Source organism: Scyliorhinus torazame, chromosome 8 (genome assembly GCF_047496885.1).
Source record: "Scyliorhinus torazame isolate Kashiwa2021f chromosome 8, sScyTor2.1, whole genome shotgun sequence".
NCBI lineage: Eukaryota > Metazoa > Chordata > Chondrichthyes > Carcharhiniformes > Scyliorhinidae > Scyliorhinus > Scyliorhinus torazame.
Genome location: NC_092714.1, coordinates 71312072 through 71335700, shown reverse-complemented (window position 1 = coordinate 71335700; position 23629 = coordinate 71312072). Strand labels below are relative to the sequence as shown.

The 23629-nt window shown below is 45.6% G+C and overlaps 1 protein-coding gene across 5 annotated transcripts in view; it reads right to left on the bottom strand.

Annotated features, from left to right (window-relative positions):
- Positions 1-20569, bottom strand: part of ccdc181 (coiled-coil domain containing 181) — a 91569-nt gene extending 71000 nt beyond the window's left edge. For 2 of the 5 annotated variants that reach the window (XM_072513801.1, XM_072513802.1), the window contains exon 1: positions 20359-20566. The gene's annotated coding sequence lies outside the window, so the exon portion shown is untranslated. Of the gene's footprint in view, positions 1-20358 lie in introns of all 5 variants that reach the window. The other 3 variants (XM_072513804.1, XM_072513805.1, XM_072513803.1) reach the window with 3 other exon arrangements.
- Positions 20570-23629: the final 3060 nt, after the last annotated feature.

The following is a 23629-nucleotide window of genomic DNA, read 5'->3' as shown; positions in this document are numbered from 1 at the left end:
CTCAGGGAGCCCAGCCAATCACACCCATATGTTCTGGGCATGCCCAGCGCTGGAGGAGTTTTGGAAGGGCGTAGCGAGGACGGTGTCGAGGGTGGTAGGATCCAGGGTCAGACCGGGCTGGGGGCTCGCAATATTTGGGGTGGCAGAGGAGCCGGGAGTGCAGGAGGCGAAAGAGGCCGGAATTCTGGCCTTTGCGTCCCTGGTAGCCCGGCGAAGGATTCTCCTTCAGTGGAAAGATGCGAGGCCCCCAAGCGTGGAATCCTGGATCAGCAATATGGCAGGGTTCATTAAATTGGAGAGGGTGAAATTCGCCTCGAGAGGGTCGGTACAAGGGTTCTTTAGGCGGTGGCAACCGTTCTTAGACTTTCTGGCAGAACGACAGACATTGCTCAATGGCAGCAGCAGCTCGGCCGGGGGGGGGGGGGTTTACATTATTTTTGTTTATGTTATTTACACTGGAGGGTCTGAGAGGGTGTATACACCTGTTGTCTTAAGTCGGGGTGTTAATGTTAATTTATTATTTATGTACGGGGGGGCGGGGGGGGGGGGTTTAAGATTGTGTTTTGTACTTAACCCTTTTGGGTTCTTTTTTCTTTCTCATTTTGTTATTGATATTTTATGAAAACATTTAATAAAAATTATTTATTTAAAAAAAGAAATATGCTGACGGCAATATTTTCTTAACATGACTGTGTCCCATGTAGAAGTTTTAGATTTCTTTACAAGGTGCATTTGGCTGTTTTATGAGATCCACGAAGAATCCAGCACGAGTTTGTTGAGTTAAGCAGAAAGTAACTTTACTTACAAGAATATGTACACAGGACCAGTAGTTCACCACTGGTTCCCTCTCCAGCTGGTACCGCACTAGCTAGCTCTATTTCTACAGCTGTGCTGCTAATGATTGCCCCACCCCCACCCCCCTCTCATTTGGGGGGGGGGGGGGGGGGGGGTCGTGCTCATAATTCCTCAAGTAAAATGGGGTAACCAATTGTCCCCAGCCAATAGGATCTGGGCAGGTTATAACATTTCCCCCCCCCCCCCCCAAAGTCCGAAGGCCCTGGCAAAGGAGGGCGTCGGGCTCTTTTGACATCAGGATGGGCGTCATGCGCACAAGGCGCCGGATCGGATGGCGTGTAACAACAAAGCAAACTTTACTTCCAGTATGAACGCTGTAACTGCTGCAAGTCCGTGGGCTGTGGAACTGAGGGCACCCGCTCGAGGCATCCTGCGTGTCCATGTTGGAGCCAAGAACCTCCGTCATCTCTGCGTCCCTATTTTCATGGTGATCCGAACAGGCCTTGAGCATGGTGCCAGAGGGAGATCTCGAGGATGAGCATCTACTGTATTTGGATCCTGTAGCTGCTGCGGCTGGCGGAGTGATTTCCGAGGATGCGGAAGAGGCGGCAGATCTAACGTGGTCCAAATGCTTATGTTTAGCACAGCCCAGGGCTTCCTGGTAGGAGATTGGCCCCATTCATCAAAGGATAATGCCGGAGACCCACTGAGTGGCGCTGGCAAAATTGCGAACATCAAGTCCCCGGGTGCAAACTGCCGGACCGGCCGGTGTCGAGAAGGGCAATGCTCCTGCTGTTCCTGATTTCAGTGTATTTTCGTTACAATGTCCGAAAAATTCACGCTGAGGCGGGTACGAAGTCTGCGGCCCATTAGAAGTTCCGCGGGAGCTACTCCAGTCACCACGTGAGAAGTTGTCCTATAACAAAACAAAAAAAATATGAGCTAGTGTCCATGGACTTGGAAGATTGTTTCCTGAGGCCCCGATTTAACGTCTGCACTGCGTGCTCTGCCAACTCATTGGAAGCTGGGTGGCATGGGGCAGTGCGTACATGCCCTATACCGTTCATCTTCACAAAACCCGCGAACTCCTCACTCGTGAAAGGAGTGCCACTGCATGCGAAAAGATAAATGCATCTTCACTATGATTGCACGGGACGTTGTTCCCGCTGTCCTATGTACCTCAAAAGCAACTTCGAATGGGCAATCAATAAGAAGAATATGGATCCTTGAAAAGGGCTGAAGTAATCAGCACGTATTCGCACCCAAGGTCGGCCTGGCCATTCCCAGTGATGCACGGGAGTGGCTGGCGGAAGCTTCTGATGCTCCTGGCAAATGGAGCAGCGTTGGGTCATCTTCTCAATGTCGGTGTCAAGGCCTGACCACCAGATGTAACTCCACGCCAACATTTTCATTTTGGTCATGCCTAGATGACCATTGTGGTGGTCCTTTAGGATCAGCTCCTGTCCTTTATCTGGATGACCACATGTGTCCCCCACAACAGGATATCATCTTCAACACTGAATTCGGACAGCTTGTAGGAAAATGCCCGCAACGCGCCCGTGAGCTGTCTATGCTCCCACCATATAAGACTATGTGACGAATCTTGGATAGGACTGAGTCCACTCATGGATCTACGATGCCGTGACAGGTCCATAAAATTCAAGTTCGTGACCACCTCGCATGTCGTGGGGGTCGACAAAGGGCCGGTCGACAAAGGCAACTGGCTCAGAGCATTGGCATTAGCAATTTGCATCTCTGGCTTATGCTCCAAAGAATACCTGAAGGCAGCGAGCAGCAAAGCCCAACGCTGGATCCGTGCGGAAGCAATAGGCAGAATTGACTTTTCCTCTCTAAAACGTCCAAGCAGAGGCTTATGATCAGTCACGATAGTGAAGTTGTGGCTAGAAAAATATTGATGGAAGTGTTTCACTGCAAAGACAACCCACAGGCCCTCCTTTGCAATCTGCATGTACTTCTTTTCCACTGCAGTTAATGTGCGAGAGGCAAAACCATTCTCCTCTGTTCTGCATCTTGTGGGACAGGACGGTCCCGATACCATTGGGAGAGGCACCACATGTAATGAGCAAAGGCTTTTCAGGATCATAGTGGGTTAGTAACCCGGACAACGACAACTGCTTTACCTGCTGATAAGCAGCTTCTTGCAACCGACCCCAAACACAAAGGTGATTCTTCTTCAACAGAAGGGGTAATGGGGCCAGCGTGGTCGCCAGATTTGGGAGAAACTTCGTGTAGTAATTTACGAGGCCAAAAAAGAACGAAGACCCCCCGTGGGGAGGGGGCCTGTTGGATTGCGCGCATCTTCTCAATGGGGTGAAAACCTTTATGGTCCATCCTTGATAACCAAGGTAGATCACTTCCTTCGCCTGAAAGACTTTGTGCGAGGTAAATGGATTTGGACCTCTGAGAAGTGCTTAATAACAGCCTCCAAATGATCTAAATGCTCTCGCTCCAAAACCCCCGTTATCAAGATATCCAAATAAACAGCGACATGTGGCAACCTTTGCAAGATGTTCCCCATTACACATTGAAAAATAGCACTGGCAGAGGAAACTCCAAAAGACAACCATTTATACTCATACAGACTCCTCTGTGTATTTATAGTAATGTACTGTCGGGAGGCAGCATCCAACTCCAGCTGCAGATAGATGCGACTCATATCCAATTTTGTGAACGAATCCACCTGTGGGTTTGGCATAAAGATCCTCTATGTGGGGCATGCAGTATCGGTCTGGATGGGAAGCTGTGTTTACCATTCGTTTTTAGTCGCTGCACAAGCGAACAATGTTATCTGGCTTCATTACTAGTATGACCGGTGTTGCCCAGTCGGCGAAACAGACAGGCCTGATAATACCCAGGGACTCCAAACAAGTGAGCTCTGCTTTCACTTTCTCCAGCAAGGTGTAAAGGAACTGGGCGCACCCGGAAATAGCATGGCGTGGCTTCTGGGTCAACCTGAATACGGGCTACGGCCCCCTTTATCTTCCCCAAACCGGGCTGAAACACTTCTGGGTATCTTCCCAGTACCTCAGTCAAACCACCAGAACCCATTTGAAGAATGTGCTCCCATTGCAGCCGCAAATGACGCAACCAGTCCCGACCCAACAGGCTGGGTCCATGACCTCGCACCATGATGAACGGGAGGCATCCCAACTGCCGTTCGAAAGCAACGGGGGTCATCATAGTCCCAGCAATGTCTAACGGATCCCCCATATAGATGACCAACCAGGCCTGTGTATCCGTCAATGCAAGGGTCTGTACACCCCACTGATGCGGTCAAATGTCTACTGTCTGACCACGGAGACCGCTGCACCGTGTATACTCATACAGGCTCCTCTGCGTATTTATAATAACGTACTGTCAGGAGGCAGCATCCAACTCCATTTCAAGTGGGTGGCCATTTACACGTACCATCACCTTAATGGGGGCTAGCCATGCAATGTAGTTGCAGGCAGTCATCCTCCCTCTCCTCATCCTTGGGTGCGTCATACTCGTGTTCATCCAAATGAAAAGTACGGGCCCTGGGTTGGTCTCAGCTTCTGCCGGAATGACTGGCCACGACTGGTATTCGCGCCGGGGTCGAAGCCCACAAGTCCTACACTTACACGGCTCCACATCTATGGGCTCTGGAGAAGGCTCTCTTCGGGAAGGAACTTCCGATGGTGACCGGTGTTGCCCCTTAAGGTGCCCCATCCAAGGCACAGCGGAGATATGGGGAGGCGCTTTCGGATGGAAGGGGACGCGCCCCAGGGCATACACCTCCATTCCCTGTAACAGCTGCATTTCCCGTTATGCGCTTTCTCAGGACAACACTATCTGGATGGCCTATTGAAAAGTCAATGTCGGCTCAGGTAACTGTTTCCTTTGGGTGGTTGCGTAGTTGATGCCACAAACCAGCCGGTTTCGTAACATCTCTGACAAAGTGTCACCATAGATTATCATAGAATTTACAGTGCAGAAGGAGGCCATTCGGCCCGTCGAGTCTGCACCGGCTCTTGGAAAGAGCACCCTACCCAAGGTCAACACCTCCACCCTATCCCCATAACCCAGTAACCCCACCCAACACTAAGGGCAATTTTGGACACCAAGGGCAATTTATCATGGCCAATCCACCTAACCTGAACATCTTTGGACTGTGGGAGGGAACCGGAGCACCCGGAGGAAACCCACGCACACACGGGGAGGATGTGCAGACTCTGCGCAGACAGTGACCCAGCGGGGAATTGAACCTGGGACCCTGGAGCTGTGAAGCAATTGTGCTATCCACAATGCTACCGTGTAGCATTACCAGTACTCTGCAATCCTGCGCAACCTCAGCAAGGGATTCCCCAGGGGTCCTCTGTGTGATGTGAATGTTGGACTATTACAGACGGAGTTGGATTAAAATGTTGTCCCACTAAAGTCACAAGCTCATCAAATGTTTTACCGTTGAGTGCAGCTGGGTACGCAAGGCTTCTTACCACCCTGAACCTATGCACGCCACAGGTGGTTAGCAAAATGACCACCTGCCATTCGTTTTCAGTGATGTTATTCACCCGGAAGTAGTAACGCATTCTTTGTGCGTACAGGTTCCAATTCTCCAGCGCTGCGTCAAATACACCCAAACATCCGTAAAGAGGCATGGTGCAACAGAAAGAAAACTTAAAAACTGTATCCAACAAAAAGTCCAAGGAGGTGGCTTCAGCAACGTAGACAGCTATCCAATTTTAACCCTCGTTGCCAGTTTTGTGAGGGTCACGAAGAATCCAGCTCGAGTTTGTAGAGTCAAGCAGAAAGTAACTTTATTTACAAGAATATGTACACGGACAGTAGTTCACTACTGGTTCCCACTCTAGTTGGTACCACACTAGCCAGCTCTATTTATATAGCTGCGCTGCTAATGATTTCCCTACCCCCCTCTCATTGGGGGAGCTCATATTCCTCAAGTAACATGGGGGAAGTAATTGTCCCCAATAGGATCTGGGTAGGTTATAACAGGCTGTAAATTTAAATAAATCTAAATATAGTACAATTAAACTCAGCTGTAAATGTTTTTGTTAAATTGAACTAGGTATTTATTATACTTAATTTGTTGAAAATATTAATGAAACTTGTGCCACTTTTAAATTATATTTTAAGGTGCCAAATATTCATATTAAAACCTGACTGGATGTTTCGTTTTTAAACCATAGTGAGAATACGTAAACTACAAGCAGCTTTCATTCCAAAGAAATGTCAATTAGGTCATTTCATTATAGGATTTTGAATCCTCTTATATTTCTACATCCATTTGCTAGCATTTAATCTTTCAGTTCCAGCAGCCAACAGTTGTAAAATTAATAAGAATGAAAGTTTACCTCAGGGTTTTTTAAACCTCTATATCATTGCTGCTAGAAAAATACAATCCAAGTTCAGTCATTATTTACTGACCAAACCAGGGTCTTATTTGAATGTGAAGTTTAATTTAGATAAACAAGAATACAATGTCCACATTCTGTAATAGCACAGGTTAGCCTGAATAGTTTACTCATGGTTTGGGAGTTAAGACATAGTATAAAATTGATTACCGTGTTTTTGCTAATAAAACTTGGTATTCAACACAATTGCACAGAGCTAAATCACTCCTAATTCAAAATAATCATCAAATCAAAATCACTCACCCGACACAGACTAGTTTTCCATACCTAAATGAAATTACTAGCAAAGAATACAAAAACGTGTCGGATAAATATTTGAAAATAACATAGAAATCAAATTGTATTTATTCCAGGAATAGAAGTCACATGGTAACAATTACCACTTCATTTCTACCTTCAATCCCATAAAGAAATCTTCCCCGACACTATATTTCACATCTTCACCTAGATTTCTAAATGCCTACTCGATGATGCCCCTCTGATCCATTGATTAGAAATGCCACAGTTTGACCTAAATTCAATCTCCTGATGATTTTTCCTCTTTCTGTTAAACAGGAAGCTTGCATCTGATGATGTCAAGAGGCAAATTTAACAAAGTTAAATGGAAAAGTTACGTTTAAGTACCAGATAAAACTGAAATTCTAACACCAGACATAACGAGTCCATGTGCAATATATGAATCTATTTTATATATCAAACAAAGTGTATAGCGCCACAGCAAGTCTCCTTGGGAGGCCAGTGGGCTCAGCTGGCTGGCCGGCCATGTGGATGAGATTGGTGTTAGCACCATAGGGTTCGATCTCCGTTCTATCTGCAGGGTGAATTTAGGACCTGCCCCCCTGTTCTACCTGTGGTGGAGGTTGTAGCGCCATGGGTTGCACACGCCTTCAAGCAATAAACTCAAGAAGACGACATTAAATATATGTGAAATTTACATGTTACGCAGTACTGTACCAAAATTAAAAATTAAGCAAGAGCTATCTTTGAAATCAGAAAGAAAGTAGGTCCCTTTTCCCTTATTCTAACGTCTGCAGCAATCCTAAAAATAATTAATGGCCCAGATTTTTCTGTCACAGGGTATCTAATGCCATTTGGCATTACTTAGGTTTATTTGTGCATATTTTTATTTGTGCTTTTGTTTAAAAAAATGTTGTGCACAGAAGGAGACCATTCGGCCCATTGTGTCTGCACTGTCCCTCTGAAGGGGCACCTACCTAGACCCACTCCCCAGTCCTATATCCTGTAGCCTCACCTAACTGGCACATCCTTGAACACAAAATGGGCAATTTTAGCATGGCCAATTCACTTAACCCACACATCTTTGGACTGTGGAGGAAACCGAGCATCAGGAGGGAACCCACACAGACACTGGGAGAATGTGTAAACTCCATACAGACAGTCACCCAAGGCTGGAACTGAACCCGGGCCCCTGGCACTGTGAAGCATCAGCACTAACCACTGTGCCGCCCTATTTCGCATAGAATTTACAGAGCAGAAGGAGGCCATTCAGCCCATCGAGTCTGCACCAGCTCTTGGAAAGAGCACCCTACCCAAGGTCAACACCGCCACCCTATCCCCATAACCCAGTAACCCCACCCAACACTAAGGGCAATTTTGGACACTAAGGGCAATTTATCATGGCCAATCCACCTAGCCCGCACATCTTTGGACTGTGGGAGGAAACCGGAGCACCCGGAGGAAACCCACGCACACACGGGGAGGATGTGCAGACTCCGCACAGACAGTGACCCAAGCCCGAATCGAACCTGGGACCCTGGAGCTGTGAAGCAATTGTGCTATCCACAAGGCTACCGTGCTGCCCCTAACTGCCCCTGCTGCATCTACATGTTGTCTCTTGGGAACATCATCCAAAAACACAGTGCCAGTTTCTGCATGCATGCTGATGACACACAGCTTGATCAAATCTTATCTTCACCTCTCGATCCCTCGACTGCCTCTAAACTGTCAGACAACTTAAAGTTGCACTCACCTAGCTTGGGCACAAAGGAAGAAAACTCATCAATACCAAAGGCTGAACAAAAGTTCAGAAAAGGAGCATTGAATTCCCACATGGACCAAATTCCCAACTACGCATTCTGTCTACGTCTCATTCCAGCACAGTCTCCTGTGTGCATCCCCTTACTCTGTACAGTTTGAAAAACCTGTCTATATAGAGCCTCTGATGAGACACTAGTCAGTTTTGTCTCTGTGCATCCCCTAACCCTATACGGTTTGAAAAACCTGTCTGTTTCTGTAGAGCCTATGTTGAGTCACTAATTAGTTTAGCTTCCTGCTACGGTAATCAAGACCTATTGGCCAACTACTTTCAGCTAATTGACACACAACTGCCGCTGCCAGGCAGTTCCCTGCTTAACAAGGCTATTTAACTCACTTGAAGGTTGAAATTTCTATGTCCGAGCATGACTCGATTTAAATTTAAAGTCGAGAATTGTTTTTACTAGAACTTACATTTTGAACCAGATTTCCAATAACATACCCCATCTATATCTCACTCTGGCATAGTCTCCTCTTCATAATCCAGGTGATGAGCATCATGAACCACTAAACATGCTCCAGCGAGCAATGGAGGGTTTCGCCAGCCCCCACTTACCCCAGAGCGTTCCAGGGACCAAAACTGATCTTTCAGGACAGCGATGGTCTGCTCCACGATGATTCGTATGGCAGTATGGCTCTTATGGTAGGAGCACTATCCAAATGTGGTCAGGTGGTGGTCAGTCAGTAGCCCTGTGTACAATGGGTAGCACTCATCATAGTGCCCTTTGGTTAGATATGGTGGCTCAAAGATGGCAGAAATGGACTAACATGGGATGAAAGCATTGTGACAGAATAGCAGTAATTTATCGACATGATGGTCAGTACATGGTTGCATAGCAATTACATGTTTAAGGCATGGAATCCTTTGCAGCTACAGAACATTTACACACTGAGTTGTGGTGAGCTACATGCATGCAATCAGTGGGCTCCAATGGGAAACCCACTACCTGGGAAAAGCCACCTGCCCACTCCTGCCCAGCACGAAGCCAATGAGGTTCCTTTTCTATGCTTAAGGGACCTCCCAGTGCAGTGATGCATGGCGAATTGAGAAATGTCAGCAATGACACTGGCCCTAACTTGGAAAGATCCACTGGTTTAGAATGAGGGTCATGGTAAGCTTGACAGCAAATGGCAGCACCGTTCTCACCCTGCTCTGCAGCTGCAGGTCCAGTTCCTGAAGATGGTACAGTTCTGTTCTTATTTCAGTAAACACCTTGTGATTTGGTTCCAAATTAAAATAACTATGTAAATTCAAGTTATTGTGAATTGCAGAAAGCTCCAGTAATGGGATAAAGGAAAGTCAATAGTACCAAATTGTCATTTGAAAGAAAGTACTTCAATGAATGTCATTATTTACAAAGTAAAGACAATTACCAATCTGAATTGTGAGAGTTCTTGATTTATAATCCACTGAAGTTATCTAGTCTACAAGCACTAATTATTAACACAGGGGCAGAAAACATGATCCAAATGTAAATTACATTTGATACTTTTTTTTATACATTCTTGGATATTGGTGTCGCAGGCAAAGCCAACATTTATTGGCCGTCCCTAATTGCCCTCGAACTGAATGGCCTTTTAAGAGTCAACCACATTGCTGTGGATTTGGAGTCACATGTAGGCCAGACCAGGTAAGGACAGCAGATCTCATTCCCTGAAGGACATTAACGAACCAGATGGGTTTTTACGACAATCGCCAATAGTTTCATGGTCATCATTGGACAAATCTAGAATTTTTTTAAAAGTCTAATTAATTAAGTACAAAACAAGAGTCAGAACTAGGACCTTGAAATCTAAACAATTATTTTTACTGTATTTCTATATCTAAGGGAAATCATGTAATTCTTCACAGCTATCCATGTTCACGTACTTGCTAATTATTACTATTAGCAAAACTCCCATCACAATTCTGAGAAAAGCTGGAGGTATATACAGAACACATCTACATCCAACAGTTTAATACATAGTAGGTTATCTTCCTCTTCGAGGACCAGATACTTGGAATTCATCATTGAAAATTCACTATCCTGCCTTAAAGCTGATTTGCCTCGTTTGTCTTACCTTGGTTGTCTATGTGCCTGGCAGCAACACTGTTTCAAAGTATATGGCAAATATTGAACAAGATACAAATGGAGTGTATACAACTTGTATAAAGAAAATTTTCAGCACAAAGCTGGAGTAATCAAAACAATGCACTGAGGTTGCTATGACCAGAGTAAACAATACTTTATAATGTTGCATGTCTATACTTGAGCTCTTAGTATATAATGCATCATATAAATGACTTTAACATGCATGAATACAATAATAGTTGTAGCTGCAGTTGCAGAGGCAAAAAGTTTAAAGCCTTTACACAACACAAGATCTGAAACTTTATATTGCCAGTACTTTCTGTCATCTAGAAGTAGAAGCTTATAACAAAGTGTAGACAACATAAAAGCTCAATAAAAGTAAAACCAATAAAATGTATTTACTCATACACTGAGAATTTGGCTCAGTTAACAAAAAGGATATTAAAATATCTTAAAGGGTACAATAAATGTTCCTTGGTGGGGAGCTAGTTTTATTGACTTTGTGCCCTTTATTCATCGGCATTGAAAAATGTTGAATGTACAGAGATCAAATGACTACCTAAGCTGATGTTCTTTCTAAGTCAATGTTCGCATGGTCTAAATGACTAGCAATCAGGATGTGCTGTTAGACAAAAAATTGTACTTAACAGTAACTGATTTGGTACTTGTCCCATTCAAAAATGTAACAGTAACTGATTTCTACTTGCCCCATTTTGAACTTCATCTACTGTAAAAATACTAGAGTTCTACTATATCTTCCAATTTTAATAATAATAATCTTTATTATTGTCACAAGTAGGCTTACATTAACATTACAATGAAGTTACTGTGAAAGGCCCCTAGTCGCCACACTCCGGCGCCTGTTCGGGTACACAGAGGGAGAATTCAGAATGTCCAATTCACCTAACAAGCACGTCTTTCGGGACTTGTGGAAACCGGAATACCCGGAGGAAACCCACACAGACACGGGTAGAACGTGCAGGCTCCACCCAGACAGTGACCCAAGTCGGAATCAAACTTGGGATCCTGGCGCTGTGAAGCAACAGTGCTAACCACTGTACTACCGTGCCGCCATAATTTTAGAGGGCATATGATGGGGGGGGGAAAACTACATTCATTGAAGCACAGGTCCATTTTATTACCCAGTTAAGCAGCAAAATAAAGCAGAAGTAACATTACATTTATCTGGCATCTTTCATAACCTCTGGGCCTTACAAAAATGCTTTATAGCTAATTAATATTGTCGAAGTGCAATCACTTGTAGTGTACACAAGCCAATCAATCTGCACAAAGAAAGTTCCCACAAACAGCAATAAAATCAATAGCCAGATAATTGGTTTTAATGATCTTGATTAAGGGACAAATACTGGCCAGAACGAGGAAATCTCTCCGCTCTTCTCCAAACAGTGCCCTGGGACTTTATGTCCACCTGGTAATACAGTCATCTATTCAATGTTTCACCTGACAGTCATTATCTCTGGCAATACAGAACTCCCTCAGTATTGTACTGATACACCATAAATGTTTTGTTCAACATCTGGGGTTGAATTTGAACCCACAACTTTCAGCAGGCAGAATATTTCAATAATTGCAAGTACTTTATTAACAATGTTTGCCATGGAGGATATGAAATTAAACAAAAACTAATGTTAGTCCTCATCTCAGCAAAAAAGACACGTTAACATCAGAATTTGCAAAGTCGTTATAGATATAACTTGTATTTTTTTTATTTGTTGATGGGACCAGGTATCGCTGGCTAGGCCAGAATTTATTGCCCATTTCCAATTGCCCTTAAAAACAGAGTAGTGAGCTGCCTTCTTGAACTGCTGCAGTCCATATAGGAATATCCACAGTGTTGTTAGGGAGAGCCAGGATTTCACTCCAGTGACAGAGAAGGGATGTTTCAAGTCAGGATGGTATGTGGTTTGGAGGGCAACTTCAGGTGGTGGTGTTCCCAGATATCTGCTGCCCTTGTCCTCCTGGACGATAGAGATCACAGACTTGGAAGGTGCTGTTGAAGGAGCCTTGCTGAATTCCTGCAGTGCATCTTGTAGACAATACACACTGCTGTCACTGTGCGTTTGTGGTGGAGGGAGTGAATGTTAAAGGTGCGCCAATCAAGAGGAATGCATGCCTCCTGGATGAAGTACAGATTAAGGGGTGCCAATCAAGAGGGCTGCTTTCTCTTGGAGGAGTACAGATTATGGAGTGCTGCTGGAGCTGCACTCATCCAGGCAAGTGGAGAGTATTCAGATTTTCGGCGGGAGCAGTGGCCAGGGGTCTTTCGGGAAGCTAAGTTTAACCTTTAAAAACTTACCTTGCAGGAGAAGCGGCCTTCAGATTTTCGGCGGGAGCAGTGGCCAGGGGTCTGTCGGGAAGGTAAGTTTACGTCTTTAAAAACTTACCTTCAGAACTGCAGGAAGTCGGCCGTGGGGATTTATGGGAAGATTTGTTAGTACCTGTATATAAGTTGGGCGGTTGCTAAACCCGAGACACTACACTTGTAGTGTCCCCCACCCTTCCACCTCCTCTAACCTAAGGGGTTGAGTGAATATCAGGTAAGCTCTTCCTTTCTTTTTCTTGTTTTATCTAGAGGGGATGGCAGGGAAGGTAGTGCAATGTTCCTCCTGCAGAATGTTTGAGGTGAGGGACGCGTCAGTGTCCCTGCTGATTTCACCTGTGGGAAGTGCACCCATCTCCAGCTCCTCAGAAACCATGTTAAGGAACTGGAGCTGGAGCTGGATGAACTTCGGATCATTCGGGAGGCAGAGGTGGTCATAGATAGAAGCTTCAGGGATGTAGTTACTCCGAAGACTAAAGATAGATGGGTGACGGTGAGAGGGGCTGGGAGGAAGCAGTCAGTACACGGATCCCCTGTGGTCGTTCCCCTTATACCGCTTTGGATACTGTTGGGGGGGGGGGGGGGGGGGAAACTTACCAGGGGTAAGCCATGGGGTACAGGTCTCTGGCACAGAGTCTGTCCCTGTTCCTCAGAAGGGAAGGAGGGAGAGGAGTAGAGCATTAGTCATTGGAGACCCCATTGTTAGGGGGATAGATAGGAGATTCTGTGGGAACGAGAGAGACCCGCGGTTGGTGTGTTGCCTCCCAGGTGCCAAGGTCCGCGATGTCTCGGATAGTGTTTTCGGGATCCTTAAGGGGGAGAGGGAGCAGCCCCAAGTTGTGGTCCACATAGGCACCAATGACATAGGTAGGAAAAGGGATAGGGATGTCAGGCAGGAATTCAGGGAGCGAGGGTGGAAACTTAGATCTAGAACAAACAGAGTTATTATCTCTGGGTTGTTACCCATGCCACGTGCTAGCGAGACGAGGAATAGGGAGAGAGAGCAGTTGAACACGTGGCTACAGGGATGGTGCAGGAGGGATGGTTTCAGATACCTGGATAATTGGGGCTCATTCTGGGGTAGGTGGGACCTCTACAAATGAGATTGTCTACACCTGGACCAGAGGGGTACAAATATCCTGGGGGGGAAATTTGTAATGCTCTTCGGGAGGGTTTAAACTAGTTCAGCAGGGGGTTGGGAACCTGAATTGTAGCACCAGTACACAGGAGGTTGACAGTAGTGAGGTCATGAGTAAGGTTTCAAAGTTGCAGGAGTGTACTGGCAGGCAGGAAGGTGGTTTAAAACGTGTCTACTTCAATGCCAGGAGCAGCCGGAATAAGGTGGGTGAACTTGCGGCATGGGTTGGTACCTGGGACTTCGATGTTGTGGCCATTTCGGAGACATGGATAGAGCAGGGACAGGAATGGTCGTTGCAGGTGCCGGGGTTTAGATATTTCAGTAAGCTCAGGGAAGGTGTTAAAAGAGGGGGAGGGGTGGCATTGTTAGTCAAGGACAGTATTACAGTGGCAGAAAGGACGTTTGATGAGGACTCGTCTACTGAGGTAGTATGGGCTGAGGTTAGAAACAGGAAAGGAGAGGTCACCCTGTTGGGTGTTTTCTATAGACCTCTGAAAGGTTCCAGAGATGTAGAGGAAAGGATTGCAAAGATGATTCTGGATAGGAGCAAAAGTAACAGGGTAGTTGTTATGGGGGACTTTAACTTTCCAGATATTGACTGGAAACACTACAGTTCGAGTACTTTAGAAGGGTCCGTTTTTGTCCAATGTGTGCAGGAGGGTTTCGTGACACAGTATGTAGATAGGCCAACGAGAGGCGAGGCCATGTTGGATTTGGTACTGGGTAATCAACCAGGACAGGTGTTAGATTTGGAGGTAGGTGAGCACTTTGGTGATAGTGACCACAATTCGATTACGTTTACTTTAGCGATGGAAAGGGATAGGTGTATAGCACAGGGCAAGAGTTATATCTGGGGGAAAGGCAATTACGATGCGATGAGGCAAGACATAGGATGCATCGGATGGGGAGGGAAACTGCAGGGGATGGGCACAATTGAAATGTGGAGCTTGTTCAAGGAACAGCTACTGCGTGTCCTTGATAAGTATGTACCTGTCAGGCAGGGAGGAAGTGGTCGAGCGAGGGAACCGTGGTTTACTAAAGTAGTTGAATCACTTGTCAAGAGGAAGAAGGAGGCTTATGTAAAGATGAGACGTGAAGGTTCAGTTAGGACGCTCGAGAGTTACAAGTTAGCTCGGAAGGACCTAAAGAGAGAGGTAAGAAGAGCCAGGAGAAGTCTTTGGCAGGTAGGATCAAGGATAACCCTAAAGCTTTCTATAGATATGCCAGGAATAAAAGAATGACTAGGATAAGAGTAGGGCCAGTCAAGGACAGTAGTGGGAAGTTGTGCTTGGAGTCCGAAGAGATAGGAGAGTTGCTAAATGCATATTCTTCGTCAGTATTCACACAGGAAAAAGACAATGTTGTCAAGGAGAATACAGAGATAAGGCTACTAGACTAGACGGGCTGGAGGTTCATAAGGAGGAAGTGTTAGCAATTCTGGAAAGTGTGAAAATAGATAAGTTCCCTGGGCCAGATGGGATTTATCCTAGGATTCTCTGGGAAGCTAGGGAGGAGATTGCTGAGCCTTTGGCTTTGATCTTTATGTCATCATTGTCTACAGGAATAGTGCCAGAAGACTGGAGGATAGCAAATGTTGTCCCCTTGTTCAAGAAGGGGCGTAGAGACAACACCGGTAACTATAGACCAGTAGACCTGTGAGCCTTACTTCTGTTGTGGGCAAAGTCTTGGAAAGGTTTATAAGAGATAGGATGTATAATCATCTGGAAAGGAATAATTTGATTAGAGATAGTCAACACGGTTTTGTGAAGGGTAGGTCGTGCCTCACAAACCTTACTGTGTTCTTTGAGAAGGTGACCAAACAGGTAGACGAGGGTAAAGCAGTTGATGTGGTGTACATGGATTTTAGTAAAGCGTTTGATAAGGTTCCCCACGGTAGGCTATTGCAGAAAATACGGAGGCATGGGATTTAGGGTGATTTAGCAGTTTGGATCAGAAATTGGCTAGCTGGAAGAAGATAAAGGGTGGTGGTTGATGGGAAATGTTCAGCCTGGAGTCCAGTTACTAGTGGTGTACCCCAAGGATCTGTTTTGGGGCCACTGCTGTTTGTCATTTTTATAAATGACCTGGAGGAGGGCGTAGAAGGATGGGTAAGTAAATTTGCAGATGACGTTGAAGTCGGTGGAGTTGTGGACAGTGCGGAAGGATGTTCCAAGTTACAGAGGGACATAGATAAGCTGCAGAGCTGGGCTGAGAGGTGGCAAACGGAGATTAATGCAGAAAAGTGTGAGGTGATTCATTTTGGAAGGAAAAACAGGAATACAGAGTACTGGGCTAATGGTAAGATTCTTGGTAGTGTGGATGAGCAGAGAGATCTCGGTGTCCATGTACATATATCCCTGAAAGTTGCTACCCAGGTTGAGAGGGTTGTTAAGAAGGCGTACGGTGTGTTCGCTTTTATTGGTAGAGGGATTGAGTTTCGGAGCCATGAGGTCATGTTGCAGCTGTACAAAACTCTGGTGCGGCCGCATTTGGGGTATTGTGTGCAATTCTGGTCGCCGCATTATAGGAAGGACGTGGAAGCATTGGAAAGGGTGCAGAGGAGATTTACCAGGATGTGCCTGGTATGGAGGGAAGATCTTATGAGGGAAGGCTGAGGGACTTGAGGCTGTTTTCGTTAGAGAGAAGGTTAAGAGGTGACTTAATTGAGGCATACAAGATGATCATAGGATTAGATAGGGTGGACAGTGAGAGCCTTTTTCCTCTAGCACGAGGGGACATTGCTTTAAATTGAGGGGAGATAGATATAGGACAGATGTCAGAGGTAGGTTCTTTACTCAGAGAGTAGTAAGGGCGTGGAATGCCCTGCCTGCAACAGTAGTGGACTCGCCATCATTAAGGGCATTTAAATGATCATTGGATAAACATATGGATGATAAGGGAATAGTGTAGATGGGCTTTAGAGTGGTTACACAGGTCGGCGCAACATCAGGGGCCGAAGGGCCTGTACTGCGCTGTAATGTTCTGTGTTCTATTCCATTACACTCCTGACTTGAGCCTTGTAGATGGTGGGCAGACTTTGGGGAGTCAGAAGGAGAGTTACCCGCCATAGAATTCCCAGCCTCTGAACAGTTCTTCTAGTCACAGTATTTATATGGATAATCTAGTTACATTTCTGGTCAAAGATAATCAACCCCCAGAATGTTGATGGGGGCAGGGACGGATTTAAGGATTTAGAGATGGTAGTGCCATTGGATGTCAAAGGGAATAGTTAAGCTCTCCCTTGCTGGAGATGGTCATTGCCTGGCACTTGTGCGACATGAATGTTATTTGCAACTTATCAGCCGAAGCCTGAATATGATCCAGAATTTGCTACATATGGACATGTATTGCTTCAGTATGAGGAGTGCAGCTTTGTGCAATTATCAGCAAACATCTCCAATTCCGACCTTGTGATGGAGAGAAGGCCATTGATGAAGTAACTGAAGATGTTTGGGGCCTAGGACATTACCCTGAAGAACTTCTGCAGTGATGTCCCCGGACTGAGATAATTGACATCCAACAACTGCAACCATCTTCCTTTGTGCTAGGTATAACTCCAATGAGCGGAGACATTTCCCCCTGATTTCCATTGACTTGTGTATGGCTGGGGCTCCTTGATCCCATATTCGGTCAAATGCAGTTTTGATATCAAGGGCAGTCACTCTTACCTAACCTCGAGTTCAGCTGTTTTGTCGACGATTGGGCCAAGGCTGTAAAGAGGTCGTGAGCCGAGTAACTTTCGTAGTACCCAAACTGAGCTTCGGTGAGCAGGTTGTTGCTGTGCAAATACCACTAGACAGCACTACTGATGACAACTTCCATCACTTTGCTGTTGATCGAGAATAGACTGATGGGTGGTAATTGTACGGATTGGATATGTCCTGCTTTCTATGGACAGGAAACACCAGGGCAATTTTCTACATTGCCAGATAGATTTGTTTTGTAGCTGTACCAGAACAGCTTGCCAGGAGAGCTGCTAGTTCTGGAGACAAATCTTCAGTACCTTTGCCAGAGGTTTGTCAGGACCCACAGATTTTGCAGTATCCAGTGCCTTCCGCCATTTCTTGATATCACATGGCATGAATCGAATTAGCTAACAACTGGCATTTGTTTTGCCAGATACCTCAGGAAGAGGGTGAGATAATCATCCACTCAGCACTGCTGGCTGAAGATGGTTGCAAATGTTTCAGCCTTATCTTTTGCACTGATATGCTAGGCTCCCTCATCACAGAGGACAGGGATATTTTTGAAGCCTCCTCCTTTTAGTTGTTTAATTGCCCACCAAGTACAGTGGTAGTGCCACACAACACAATGGAAGATATCCTCAACGTGAAGATGGCATTTCACCTCCAGAAGGACTGTGCAGTGGTACTCCTACTAATGCTGTCATGAACAGTTCCATCAGTGGCAGGTAGATTGGCAAGGACAAGTTTGAGTAGGTTTTTTTCCCTTTTGTTAGTTCCCTTATCGCCTACCGCAGACCCAGTCTAGCAGCTATGTACTTTAGGACTCGGCCACCTTGCTCAGTAGTGGTCCTACCGAGCCACTCTTGGTGTAGACATCAATGTACTTGTGGGAGGCAGTGGCATAATGGTATTGTCATTGGACAATCCAGAGACCCAGAGTCATACTCTGGGGACCAGGGTTTGAATCCCACCACTGCAGATGGTGAAATTTGAATTTGATAAAATTAAAAGTCTAAAGGTGACCATGAAACCACTGTTGATTGTCGTAAAAACCCATCTGGTTCACTAATGCTCTTTAGGGAAAGAAATCTGTCATCCTTACCTAGTCTGGCCTACATGCAACTCTAGATCCACAGCAATGTGGTTGACTCTTAAATGCGATCAGGGATGGGCAATAAATGCTGGCCCAGCCAGCGACACCCACATCCCATGAACCGAAAAAAAAAATGAAGTCCCCCACCCAGAGTATATTCTGTGCCCTTGCCACCTCAGTGCTTTTTCCAGGTGGCGTACAACATGGAGGAGTACTGATTCAGCAGTCGGTTTCCATGCCCACATTTCACTTGATCACATGAGACTTCATGGGGCCAAAGTCAATATTGAAGGCTCCCAGCACAACTCTCTCCAGACTGTATACCACTGTGTTGTCACCTCTTCTGGGTCTGTGCTACCTATGGTACAGACATCTGGTACAGATATTGGGCTGACTAAGACAGGGCATCCCAAATTTGACAATGAAAGGTAGAGAAATCAACAGTGATTTCAAACATGCTAACCACTTCCACATGGAGGGGTGGGGGGGTGGGGGGGTGGGGGGGTGGGGGGGTGGGGGGGGGGGGGTGGATGTTGCTGCCAACATACTCGAGAAAATATAATTTATGTTGAACAAAAGTTTTATCAGTTAAGTTAGGTACTTAGTCAGTCATCGGAAGGCCAAAATAATTTGAATAATTAAAATATAAAAAAGGGAGGAAAAATCTCATAATGGCTATTCTATGAATCAGAAGGCTGAATTAAAAATTAAATTCATACCTACAAACAGAAGAGATGTGTCCAACAAAGTGGCAGTTCCACCTACATTTAGTTTCCTAAATGTTGAAGTGATTGATACAATATAGAATTTACAATGCAGAAGGAGGCCATTCAGCCCATCGAGTCTGCATCGGCTCTTGGAAAGAGCACCCTACTTAAACCCAGCCCTCAACCCTATTCCCGTAACCCAACCTAACCTTTTGGACACTGAGGGCAATTTATCATGGGCAATCCACCTAACCTGCAAATCTTTGGATTGTGGGAGGAAACCGGAGCACCCGGAGGAAACCCACGCAGACATGGGGAGAACGTGCAGACTCCGACACAGACAGTGACCCAAGCCGGGAATCGAAACTGGGATCCTGGAACTGTGAAGCAACTGTGTTAACCACTGTGCTACCGTGCTGCCCCTAAAGCTGTGAGTGAGTTAGATCACACTAGAGGAGATACCTGCAAACATGTTCCACCTTCAAATGGCCTGGTCAGCAAAACTGAGACGCCAACTATCTAAACTTATTCGGTGCAATTGTTTTTTTTTAAAATGAGTGGTCACATTCAAATGTTAAGTAATTAATACATGGAAACCACATGTTAATTTTTAAAGCTTTGTAGAATTTCAATTATAGGTCAATAGCACAATTAGATACGAGAGGGCACAGCAATTCCCCTTACCAACGTTTTGACAGTAATTGTCGCTTATTTTCCCATTAAGAAATACAGCATTAAATCAAAGATCGGTGGAGAGGGGGGGGGGGGGGGGGGGGAAACCAATTAATGAATACTAACCCCTTAATACTTTAACTTAAAACCAATGCCTATTTATCATAAGCCAGGGCCATTTGCTAGTTCATGCTCCAAATGGAATTTTTTTTTAAAAATTCAATAATTTGAAATACTCAACAATTAAACAAAGGTATTGCTGCTGTGTGTTTAATGTTTTGGAATCACAAAGAGGACCGCAGTTTCGGCCATTAAGCAGTGGATTGTGCTGAACGCTCTCTGGTCCAGGCTGAGGGCCGCTGCTGCCGCCGCTTTTGTCACCCACCTGTTCATGGCGAGCTGGCTGTACCGTGCGCTGCCCCTCTCGCTCCCAGCAACCGCGCGGCTCCCGCTGTCGCTCGAATGCTGCGTTCAAAATCCGTTCTCTTCCCAACAGCTGCCGGGCGCGAGCCCCCCTCCCCGGCTGCGTTAGCGTAGCAACAACCCCTAGGCAACAGAGACTACTGTCAGCTCATATGACGCGCGTTGGTTGCTAGGTTTTTTTTTGCCGGCGGCCGAGGTGCGCTTGCGCTGTGGTCGACCCTGTGAGTTGGGGGAGGGGGAGGGAGCGCGAAAAAAAGCGGGGCGTCGCCGCGTGTTTGATCGCTGGCTGCCATCAGAGTGATGTGGACTTTGGCGGAAACTTCACTCGACAGATTTGACCAGAATCGTGTTTTTTTTCTCGTGGTATGTTGTGAGGAAAGACGTGGGCAATTCAGAAACTCTCCAATTATATCAAATTGTTGTCGAGCTGCTGTGGCGTTATGGGGGGTATGAGAGGAGAAGGCAAGGATATTTCAAGGTCTAGCTGGGTGAATGTGTGGATAATGGAACCAAGAATTGAGAAGAAGCCGGGTAGGACAATGCAAATGATAGGGGATGAGCAGTGTGAAACTTGGGGACATCATGAGGTCGTTGAGCCTTTCAAGCCTGTTCTGCCATTCCATTAGCTAAGGACTCCAACTCGATTCGCATACTTTTGATACCAGACCCCATGATACTCAAATCCCTCCAGAACCCACCCCCACCCTATTTCTGGAAACTCCTGCAGTCCTGCAGCTTTCTGACCTCTTGCACTCCTCTAATTCTGACCTCTTGCACATCCTCAATTTTAATGGCTCCACCATTGGTGGGTGTGCCTTCAGTTTCCAAGATTTTAAAATTTGCAATTCCCCTCCTAAACATGACCACCTCTCTCCCTCTCCTCATCTTTAAGATGCTCCTTAAAATTTACTTCTGCCCTATTATCTCCTTATGTGGATTATTGTTTACGTTTGATAATATTCCTGTGAAGTGCATTGGGACCTTTTATTATGTTAAAGGTGCTATATAATTACAAATTGTTGCTGTTGTCTTTTGATATGCTTCCCTAACCAAAATCTATTGACCTCACAGTATTGAAAAATTCAATTTGCCCAACATCTACATGTTTTTGGGCAGGTAATCCCAAATTTTCATTACCCTTTATGTTGAAAGTACTTCCTGACTGCTCTCCCAAATGGACTAGATCATCATGCTTCCTTGCTCAGAATCCCTCTGTATCTACCCTATTGATTGTCTTTTAAATAGCTCAATTAATGTTACAGATGGAAGTCTAGAATGATTGAACACAGAGTGAATGGAAATCCTATCAAAAATTAGCTGAAATGCTTGCACAGCAATGCACACAGTGTCCATAATAAAACAGAACAGCTAGAGCTAATCATGGGTAGGGAAGAACCGGACAGATTAGGGATTGCTGAGGTGAGGCGTGGAAAATCAGGACGGGAAGGCTAGTATGCCAGTACAGCAAGTATTTAGGAAAGCGAATAGACTGTTATCATTTATTGTGAGGGGAATTTAATTAGGAGGTTATGCTTCAGTTATACAGAGCACTAGTGAGATCATGTCCAGAGTACTGTATAATATTGGTCACCTTACATAAGAAATGATGGAAACGAATTAGAAGCAGTTCAGAGAAGGGTTCCCAGGCTAATACCTGAATGGATGGATTGTCTTGTGAGGAAAGGTTGGACCGACTCGGCTTGTATCCATTGGAGTTTAGAAGAGTAAGAGGGGACCTAGATGAAACATATAATATCCTGTGGGGCATTGACAGGATGCTTCCCCTTGTGGGAGAATCTAGAACTAGGGGTCACTTTAAAAATAAGGGGTTGTCTATTTAAAACAGAGATGAGAATGTTTTTCTCTCAGAGGAACTGTCTTCCTGAAAAGGTGGTGGAAACAGGTTTTAAATATTTTTAAGGCAGAGGTGGATAGATTCTTGGTAAGCAAGGGAGTGATAGGTTATCGGGGGTAGGCGGGATGCAGATTTGAGGTTAATATCAGTTAATCTTATTAAATGGCGGAGCAGGCTTCAGAAGCCGAATGGCCTACTCCTACTCTTTGTATGTTCATATGAAATTTAAAAATGCCAGGTGTAACATATTTAGAAAAGATAGAGAGGGAAAATGGGGAGGGGGAATAATTGTACTTATCTGGGATAATATTACTTGCTGCAGAAAAAAAGGAATACAGTTATTAGCAAAACAAAAATAGAATCCAAAGAAATTAAAGATAATAAGGGATCAATCACATTAACAGGTGAAGTCTACACACCAACTAATAGTGGAAGGGAAGTGGAGGAAGAAATATATAGATAAATTAATCACTGGGGATTTAACTACCCTAATATAAATTGGCTACAATAGGATAAAGGGGATGAGGAAATTGAATTTCTTCAGTGTGTACAGGATGCCTTTCAAACCCAATTTGTGAAAGTACAAGTCATTGACATATATGGTGCAAACCTGGGGCTCTAGTACAGGTCCAGGGAACGCTATTAGTACACAGTCAATCAAAATTCATTCCTTTTATCTCTGCTCTTTGTCTCTTACATCCCAAACAATTAAAAACCCATGTCAAAAGGATCCAGCCAATTCCACACACTCTCATTTTTGCCAGTGACCTTTTGTCCAGAACCTCATTGCTTGTAACTCCCTCATAGTGGCAATCTGTGGCGGATTGTCACTCTCGACAGACTTGCCCACATTGGTATTCCAAAGTCCTATCTCGCCCAGCCCTCCTCACTTAGGCTGGATGAGACAGGAGCAGCAAAACGTGGCCCTGGCTGCATCGTCATGGAGTAACTTGGGTGCAGGGAGGTAAGAAACACCCCGCTTTTTATGGCGGGGGGGGGGGGGGAATCAGTCTGGGGGGAAGGGTCGGACCGGATGGGGGTGTCGGTTGAGGGTTGGGGAAGTCGGACTAGAGGCAGGAGGTTCAGTCCAGAAGACGGGGAGAGTCGGACCGGAGGAGGGAAGGGAGGGGGGGCAAGGCCAGGAGGGATGTGGTCAATCTGGGAGGGAGGTCAGACCGGGGAAGGGGACAACCAGGAAGGCTGTGATCAGTCTGGGGAGAGGCCTGTCAGTTCAGGAGAGGTGAGAAGTCAGTCCGAAATGGTGGGAGGGGAGGTCCAGGAGGGGGTTCAACCTGGGAGGGACGGGATCGCACCGGGTCACATCAGGAGGGGGCCTGCCTCGGTCGCAGTGGGGGGGAGGAGGGGTGCGGTGGGTCGG